A 10,000-nucleotide genomic window follows, 5' to 3' on the forward strand; every position below is an offset into this window, starting at 1 on the left:
CGCCGTGTCACGCCCCGCCCCAGGCCACGCCTTCGGTTGTTAAGCCCCACCCATTGTGGAGCGCTATTATGCTTGTTTTGCTTTTTTTTTTTTTTTTTTTTTGGGGGGGGTCTGCTTCTGATTTTTCCCCCTTTGATGTCATGTCTTAATTTTCATTGTTGTTTATGGCTATAATTATTATGGTGATAGTAATTATCATTATTATTATATCATCAATAGCATTGCCATTACTTTGGTGGTATTCTTTTTCTCCCTTCATCATTCTCTCCCTTATTTCCTTCCCCTTCTTTTTTTTCATCACAAATCCCTTTCATTTTCTCCCTTCATTATTTACATGACCCCTTAATAAACAAAAACCGTGAACTATCATAACTCAGGATTGTTGTCAACTTGGTAATCGTTTGGTCGCCGGACACGCTAAGTCACTGGCGCTTTTTTATTTTTGTTTTGTTTTCCTGCAAAACAAAAGCTTACTGGAATATCTGATGTAAAATCTCTTATTCTGTGACACGAAGAGTTGAAATTGCGTTTATTCTTCTTTGGGTCGATGTCTTACTTACGTTCGAGTGTCTTTATGGGATTTTGTTTTATGTGTATATTTAATGTTGCGGTGTCGAATTGTAATGCAAAATAAATGAATAAATGCATAATTCATACCCCATAAAAAGATTATCCCCCATTAGCAATAAAAGCAAAAGTGTTCACGGAAATAACAAGGAAAAAACACAAAGAGAACAAAAGACAAACGCCTTTCTTTGCCGGGTCGGTTAGATAAACAAGACGAAGACGAAAGCGCGCACGTGTAGCCCGGACGCCGTGATTCCAAATAATTACAGGCTTAGGGAGAACATTATTTTCAGAAGGTCAAATCCTAATGCTAGGTCAAATGGGAGGAGCGTGCGTGAGGAGAGAGGGGGGAGGGAAGAGGGAGGGGAGCATTTTCTTATGTAAAGGAAGAGAAATGATGCTTAAATGAAGACGAATTATCTTTGTAACTGTCTTCTCATATCTCCTCAATTTCTTCCATACATTAAATCAGCTAAAAATTGCCTTAGAATATATATTTCCAAACATTAACCCTTCCATCATTAAACAGATATCCAGCAGTCAAGCATTTCCAAGCACGAGGGATATCTTTTCCTTTCCCTTCTCTTTCTTCCTTATCATCCTCGGCTAAAAAATAACGTCGAAAAACACCCCCGTATCACCTGGTACAAAAAAAAGAAGAAAAAAAGAGCTATCGAATTTAAGATAAAAGGAGTTTGCGGTCAGCTCTTAGGTTAGGGACCAGAGGAGAGGAAGAGGGGAGGGGGGAGGTGGAGAAGAGGTTAAAGGGGTGGGGGAGGGTGACCTTGGCCCTCACGACACGATGTCGGGGGAGTGACCAACCCTTGATCTGTGGGATCTTTAACCGAAGGTAATTCAAACCTTCTCCCCAAAGACGTGCTTCTGTTTGTATGTCTGAAGCCCTGGGATCACGAAGGTCAACCACTGTTTTTTTTTTTACTTTTTCTATTTCTGTCTTTTCCTCTTTCTCCTCTCCGTTATTTTGCCTTTGCCTCCTTTCCTGCTTCCATTCTCTCTCTCTTACTTTATCTTTCTCTCTATTTTCCCTCTTTACCTCTCTCCCTCCCCCTATCCTACTCCCCAACAACCCCCGCCTCTCCCTCCCCACCCCCATGCCGAAGAAAGCAGAGTGGAAAGGAGACGATCCGATCCCCTCAGTCTCGCCAGCATTCGGGTTTGATCTCACCAAGAGGGATTTTATGACCGCGTTCGAGTCACGGCGACGTGGCTGTTCTGGTCGGGTTTGCAGACGTGACGAATATCCAACGGAGGTAGTGTTGCCTGAACTCGACCTGCGTTATGCAAAATGCAATGCAGAAATTATGCACGTGTTTCGTCGTGATTGCCATTATTGTGATCATTGATACTGATATTATTGTTCCTTTGTTTTTTATCATTCATTTTTTATCTAATTATCGCTATTATAATCATTGTGGCAATAATTCATTGCCATGGACCATTATCACTATTACTGGCATTACATGCACTGCCATTTCATTATTTCACAAGAATAACTAAAAAAAGATATATATATTTCATGAATTCCTTTACTACAAAACCATTACATTGCTCCAGTCATAAAAGCCGTACGATTTAAATTGCATCACACTCAGGTTTACCTAATTTACAACTGTTTGTCCTGCCAACCGTTACATACCGCGGGATCCCGTGTAATTAACGTTAATAACGTTGTGGGAATCGATACCAGCGCCACCTGCCCGGCCATCCCGCGAACTACCGCCCGGAAGTCGCTCTCGAGGCCCTCTCTCGTCCGCAGCTGCGTCATTCTTCCTTCGGCATAACCTTCCGCACGCGGCCACCCGTGCCGCTCGCGTCAGACTATCAGATCGTATGACGCGGCTTATGAGAGCGAAGCTAATTAAGGGCATGACATCGTTGTCTTTTCTGTGGTTGTTCTGAGCCTTGTATAAGAATTCCCATTTTCTATTCATCTGTCCGTTTTACCTGTCTGTCTGTCTGATTCTCCTTCTCATTCAATCTCTCCCTCTCTCTCTCCTCAAGAAACCAGTCGAGACGCTTAATCTCCGCCCACCGGATGCCAAACGAGGGCATGAATTAAAACACTTCAGAACTTTACGACTTATAAATATAAATCAGAGAGTCGTTGATTACAGCGTAATTAAATGCAATGAAGGTTGGAAAAAAGCTCGAACAAGCGCCAAGAGGTCCTCTGGCTTGTGATAAGGAGGAAGAGTATAAGGTTCTCAGGGAAGTGTGATTGTCATTATTTTCTTTGCCGAGGGACCCATGTTACACTGATTGTGGGAAAGTCGGCGGGTGTAATTGGAAATAAACCATGTAGGTATAATTAAAACAGGTGAGGTTTAGTTGGTGGTCCCTATACACATATATACGCACGTACATACGAACTAATTCAACATGTTTTCCAGTATACTTGAACAGATATATACTGGACACAAAAAAGCACAGAAACTAGTTAGCGTTTACATACTGTATATGAACATCATTCAGTTCCACACTGAATATCAAAACCTCGGAAATAATTCAGATCTAGACTCCACTTGCCAATTAGGCCTATCTGGACCTTTATAATCCAAGCATTTCTTTTTGTCATCCTGCAGCACTGTTATTCAATTGCACCACACCATGACCGTCTCAACAAAACGAATGACCCTTTCGCACACAGCCTCAACGGAAGCGGCAGAGAGGAAGAGGGAAGGGGGAGGGAGGGAGGGAGGGAGAGAGAGCAACAAAAGAATAGACATGCAACACCTTCAACATCAACGAAAGCGGCAGAGAGGAAGAGGGACATAGAGAGAGAGAGAAGCAAGAAACATGCAACACATCCAACATCAACGGAAGCGGCAGAGAGGAAGAGGGACGGAGGGAGAGAGAGAGAGAGAGAGAGAGAGAGAGAGAGAGAGAGAGAGAGAGAGAGAGAGAGAGAGAGAGAGAGAGAGAGAGAGAGAGAGAGAGAGAAAGGCAAGAAACATGAAACACCTCCAACATCAAGGGAAGCGGCAGAGAGGAAGAGGGACGGAGAGAGAGAGAGAGAGAGAGAGAGAGAGAGAGAGAGAGAGAGAGAGAGAGAAGCAAGAAACATGCAACACCTCCAATATCAACGGAAGCGGTAGAGAGGAAGAGGGACGGAGGGAGGAGGAGAGAGGGAGAAGCAAGAGGAGACATGCAACACCTGCGCTTGGAGGGGCCGAGGAGCGTGTTGAGAGGCCGGCCCTCGGGATTACCTCCTGACGGCGTCCCTGATGGAGCAATAACACTCGAGGGCGCCGAAGCCTGACGCTGCGAGGAAGGCGCGATGACTTGAGTGTTTCGTTTGCCTCGAGGGAGATGAGGAAGATCCGAGTGCTGATGGTGTGTGTGTTGACGCCATGTGGAGGTGTTTGGTAGGTAAGACAAACGCTTTTTTCAAGTCGCTTCAAGTGTTTTTACTCAGTTTTAATTTCCTCTGTTAAAAGTTTGCGTTCTAATTTTGTAGCTGCTCTAAGTAAATAAATTCTCAGGTTTGATTTATTTGCATATATTCGAATTTTCTTACTATTTCAAACAAGAAATCATTTTTGCCGAATGTTTGGACTCGAATTTAATTGTTTTAGAAATCATCGAGAGTTCGAATATACATGTCCGAATCTTTGGTTTAGTTTCGTTTAGTTTCTTTTTAACCGTATGTGAATCATCAGCAAAAATATACAGGCCCTTGAACGGATATATGGTAGAGCTTGCATACATATATTCTAACATATATACATAGACGCATATGTATACAGACAAACGTAGTGACAAGTATAAATACGGAACCATACATATTTCACCGATGGGCATATGTAACTTACAGGTTACCAATACAAAGAGAAAGTACTAGGTTAAATGGTCAGGATAGTAGCCTATAAAACACGTTTCACTATTAATACCTCTGCTACTATTCTTCATACTATTACAGTCCCAGAAAAGACTATTATTGTTAATGGACTAAAGTTCTGTTACTTTTGTTACGGAAACTGATCCACGGAGATGCACTGTAGACATTTACATTCACACCCACAAACAAACACACACACACACACACATATATATATATGTATATATATAAATGTATGTATGTATGAATATACATATATATGTGTGTAAACATGTAAAGATAGCATATTAACAAAATAAATAGATATACACGCAAACAAAGCTGTTATTGTTAAAAAATATCTACGATAAATTGTTTACCTCACTTCTATTAAAGAGTATACTGTTAACAGCAAACATAAACAAATATGTTTTCACGCCTGCGTAATAATGTAAACACATTGCTTTCATGTGATCGCTGCTCGAACACATACATTTATCTTAAGAATAATAATTTCGTTTTAGAATACACGTGCGCCCACACACGCGCATGCATACACACATGTAAGCATAATCACGCAATTATACATACGCTGATACACACATCCAAACAAACGTACACACACACACACACACAATTACATACATAAACATGTACACTCACAACCTCTCTCTCTCATACACATGGAAAGTTACAACAGTTTAAAAATATATTTAAACTTACCTAACTTTGATGTTGGAATGGAATTTATTGATAATGTTTTAATTTTGGGTTACAAATAGGTAGAATGACAAAAGAATTTCCCTAAACTATATTCATTAACTGAACATTCTTGGTAGCAATGGTAATGATGATGACGATGATGATAATGAACTTTATGTGAACTTTATAGTGGCAATCTTCATAATCCATCCATCCTTATATTCCATCATTTTCATTGTTATTACTATTGCTGCTGTTGCTATTATCATTATCATCAGCAACATAATTATCATAATTATCCTCGTCATTATAATTACTAATTATGTTTTTTTTCATTAAAATTATTTATTCTATATTTTGTGCTTATCTTTACCATCATCACTACCATTATCACCAGTACTATCATCATTGTCTTAATGATCATCAATATTATCTCCTGAGAATTGTATTATACATACCGTGATTATCATCACTCATTATAATCATTATTGTTATTATCATTGTTATAATTATCATTATCACTGCTATAATCATCAATGTTATCCTCACCATTGTCGCCATCACATATTCTGATCTGCAACATCCATTACTCAATAATAAGAAAACTGCACGAATGAAGATTGCAAGAAAAATGCAGTTATCCAGAATAGCTCAACGTGCATATTCCAGTGAATTTTTCTGTCATCTTAAAATCAACAAGGTAGAATTTTGACATTTCCCGTGTAGAAAGTTCTGAAAAGATTGTGCGTTTTCGTGTGCTATTAAAAGAATCATTCTTATAATAATGATGCAACTGACATCAACAAGGATGATAATCTTTTTATTTTACATATTTATTTTTTGTCTGTTTCATATTGTTTCCTTGTCCTAAATAGCCAAGTAATGCAGTCATTATACAATATAGGCTTATATTGTCGTAAAGGTGAGAGTATGACATGCTATCAGAACATAATATTTTTTTTTATCTTAATCACTATGACAATTATTGATATCACTTTCAATATCACTTCAACATCATGTCATTAAGACGTCGTCTCAGCAACACATTCATCCTCAAAAAACAACATTAATGCACTTTTTCCACATCGCGATCATGAATATATGAATTAATTTTCTTATTTTAATATAATATTTTCAAGAATCTCCTTGAAGCACGTTTAACGACAGTGCATGCAACTGCAGTCAACATGATAATATAAACACCCTAATAATCGCGTGACCTAAGATGACCTTATCTCGATGACGTCACTTGATTTAGCATTAAAGAGTAAACTCGTGTCCCGATTTACGGCCATATCATGATGATAGCAAAATTGTTCTAGTAGTTTTAATAAGAAATTAATCAATAAAAATGGTAGTAATGAAAACGGTAATGATAATGCTAATTAGTATTAATAATAACTACATCCAAATGATAACAACAAAAATAACAAAAACAATAAGAGCGGCACTAACACTACTAATATTGATGCTAATGCTAAAACTGGCGACAGTAATAATGAGAAAATAAAAACCACAAAATAAGAACAGCCGCTTCATGTATGACCTTTGACCTCCCGTTCTTGTATGACCTGTTGGAGACTTACCAAAAGAACCCATTTCTGCCGAGTCACTGAGAGGGCGTTCGTGTACTGCCTTCTCAATCCGCTGTTACACGAACGCTTTGGCTCTCCGGCGCCGTGTCGACCATCTCTTAAAGTCAACGCTCTGGATTTATTTGTAGAAAAAGAGGGCACAAAGAATGGCTACGCAAACATACAGACGCACATACAAACACACAGACATAGAGACACGCCCACGCATGAACACATACACACTCACACATATATGTATGTATGTCTGTCTGTCTATCTATCTATCTAAACACACACACATTCTACATTCAAAATAATAATACTGACATCATACGGAATTTTGAAGAAGGCGATGTTGACATTGGTATACCAAATCCGCATATCTGCCGCTTTGCCAATATGACCAAAAATCCGGTAGGCACATAACCTTGACAGCTCGATTCCCAACTCGTTTACGACCCCCTGCCTCTAACATCTTGCGTCAGAACACAAAAACAAAAGAGAGGGATGCTTGATAAAAATCCATACATGACAAAATAAGCTTCGGTGCTCTTAAACGCTATAGTTATTTATATATTACTAAATTTGCACCTTGGATAGCTAGCTAAAACGAAACGAATTGCACACATTGTATGTGACTGAACGACTGTCATGAAGTATTTAGTGTGCGAACAGGCTACATGCTGATGGTCGTGATGATCGTTTTATTTGACTACGGGTGATTCTTTCATTGCAGTGCTCATTTGTACTAGGCATGCTGTGGACAGGACTTTTTCTTGTTCTTGCATGTGTGTGCATAATGCATACATACATACATATATATACACACATTTATATATGTACATATATTTTATATATATATATATATATATATATATATATATATATATATATATATATATATATAATTATATATATATATATATATATAATATATATATATATATATATATATATATATATATATATAGACATAGGCGTCCGAATATTTTTAGTTTAGCAAAGAATCCTGATTTAACTTGACACAAGTGTAAAAAATATCATGGCTAATTAATTCAAAGATGCTGAGAATTCCGTACAAAATCATGCCATAAACATGTAATTTTGTAATATATGTAATTGTGCATAAATGTAAGAATGTGTATAAACTAGTTTATTTAACATCATAGTATGTAAATGTGTGTATGTACACACAGACACACACACACACACACATATATATATATATATATATATATATATATATATATATATATATATATCAATCATGCATTAGACTATGAGAAGAGGAAGAGAAGGAGAAAGAGAGAGAGAGAGAGAGAGAGAGAGAGAGAGAGAGAGAGAGAGAGAGAGAGAATCATTATATAACACACCCGCCCCCGCAAAAAGAAGACCAAGCTCACAGGTTCTGACCTCTCCTTGCGCAGAGCAGCAGAATGCCGTGCGCCATCCCAGTGACACTACACAAGGGAATATTGGTATAGAATGAAACATTATGCTGGTAAATATGAAGTATGTTATATTGAATGGCATTTTGCACAGATTTAATGGATTTTTTATGTATAAGACTTTGCATACACGCGCAAACTCTCTCTCTCTCTCTCTCTCTCTTTACCTCTCTCACACACAGACACATATAAACACCCCCCCCCCCCCACACACACACATAGACACTCATGCATACATATAAGAAAGAACATCCATCTGAGCGAAGAAGTCCTCTTGAAGGCGAGCACCTCGTCAGTTACATAATAACTTCCTCCTGAGTCGCGGGCCATCACAATAAACCCCAGATAACGGCAGCTTCTGTGTACGCACGTGAGGGGGGGGTGGGGGAAGGGGAGAGTGGATGGGGGGGGGGTGGAAGGGTGGAACTGGAGGGGGTAAGGGAGGGAGGGAAGTAGAAAGGGTGGTAGGGGAAGGGAGGGAAGGGTGGAGGGTGTGAGGGAGGGAGGGATAGAAGGGGTGATGAGGGGGGAGAGCGGAAGGAGGAGGGAGGGAGGGATAGAAGGAGTGTTAGAGAAGAAAGAGTTGAGGGGTGAAGGAGGGATGGGAAGAAGGGGTGGATAAAGGGCAGATGGAAGAAAAGGAGGGTAAGGTTAGATGGAGTGGAGGGAGGGTTAGGGGAGTAAAGGGTTGAAGGAGGAGGGAGGGAGGGATAGAAGGGTGGATAAAGATAGGGTGGAAGGAGGGAGGGAGAGTAGGTAGTATTTCAACTGAGCCGTGGCTGTGGGATTTAGTCATTGGAGTGTGTGTGTTGTGGTGGGGGAAGGTGTATTGTATGTTTTCTGTAACTTACTTTAGTAACTATATTTTGTTTACTTTCACTGAATCATTTATCATCGAGGTTAATATCAGCGACATTCTTGTTGCTGTAAATATCATTATTAGTATTTTCAAAATAAGCAATATTGTAATAATTCTTATCATTCGCTCTATAGCTTCAATCACTTGTTATGAGAATTTCAATAAAAATGATATCATATTTGTCTTTACTATACTATTCTAAAATTACTATTGTTTTTAATGACGTAATATATATTAAAATTATCCTTATTTTTGTTTTGCTATTTTTTCATCCTTATAATCAGCATCACCGTCTTTTACATTGATATAACCACCAATTAAAACTATTAATATTGTTGATAATGATGATACTAATAGGACTACGAATAATAATCATGATAACTATAATGATAATGATAATGATAATAACCATGATCATAATAATGATGGTAATAGAAAATGACAACAATAATGATTAATATCATAACAATATTAGTACAATCGCAATCAGCAGTATAATTATCAACTCTTAATTGTAATTATTATAACTACTATTAATATCACTTTCATCTTTGTTGTTATCATTATCTTTCTTCTTATCTTTATTATCCTTTTCATTTTTACGGCTGTGATGTAAACATATATCAATAATTACGTCATTTTATTCGGCGAATTTACACATGAATTGAACATCTGTATTGCATATCTTTCTGAAATAAATAGCATTGCATCACAGAAAAGGTTCGTGTAGGAAATTAATTACCAAAGTCGCATACTTACCTACCGGTGATGAACTATAAATAAACAATAATTGTTTTATCAACACCAATCATTCACATTATTCTTTTTAAAATAATCACTTGTATCTCACACGCAAATAACCACCATACAATATAATACATGAACGTATTTCACATGTCACTTTACGTATATCAGTTCCTTTGCATTCGACAATTCTTTCACATATACAAACTTCTATCAAAGGAACCTTCCACAACACCACAAAATCTCACCTTGTTACACCACTCGACAC

General features: G+C 38.1%; 1 protein-coding gene across 3 annotated transcripts in view; it reads right to left on the reverse strand.

Moving 5' to 3' along the window:
* The window catches only part of stet (rhomboid serine protease stem cell tumor), a 481,226-nt gene that overhangs the window by 471,162 nt on the left and 64 nt on the right, over positions 1 to 10,000 (reverse strand). The window contains exon 1 of one of the 3 annotated variants that reach the window (XM_086541658.1): positions 9,981 to 10,000. This exon is cut by the window's right edge and continues 64 nt beyond it. The gene's annotated coding sequence lies outside the window, so the exon portion shown is untranslated. Of the gene's footprint in view, positions 1 to 9,747 lie in introns of all 3 variants that reach the window. The other 2 variants (XM_086541657.1, XM_086541660.1) reach the window with 2 other exon arrangements.

The sequence above is a fragment of the Penaeus japonicus genome, unplaced genomic scaffold, assembly GCF_977035675.1.
Source record: "Penaeus japonicus unplaced genomic scaffold, GWHDUDI00000001_assembly GWHDUDI00000011, whole genome shotgun sequence".
Taxonomy (NCBI): Eukaryota; Metazoa; Arthropoda; class Malacostraca; order Decapoda; family Penaeidae; genus Penaeus; species Penaeus japonicus.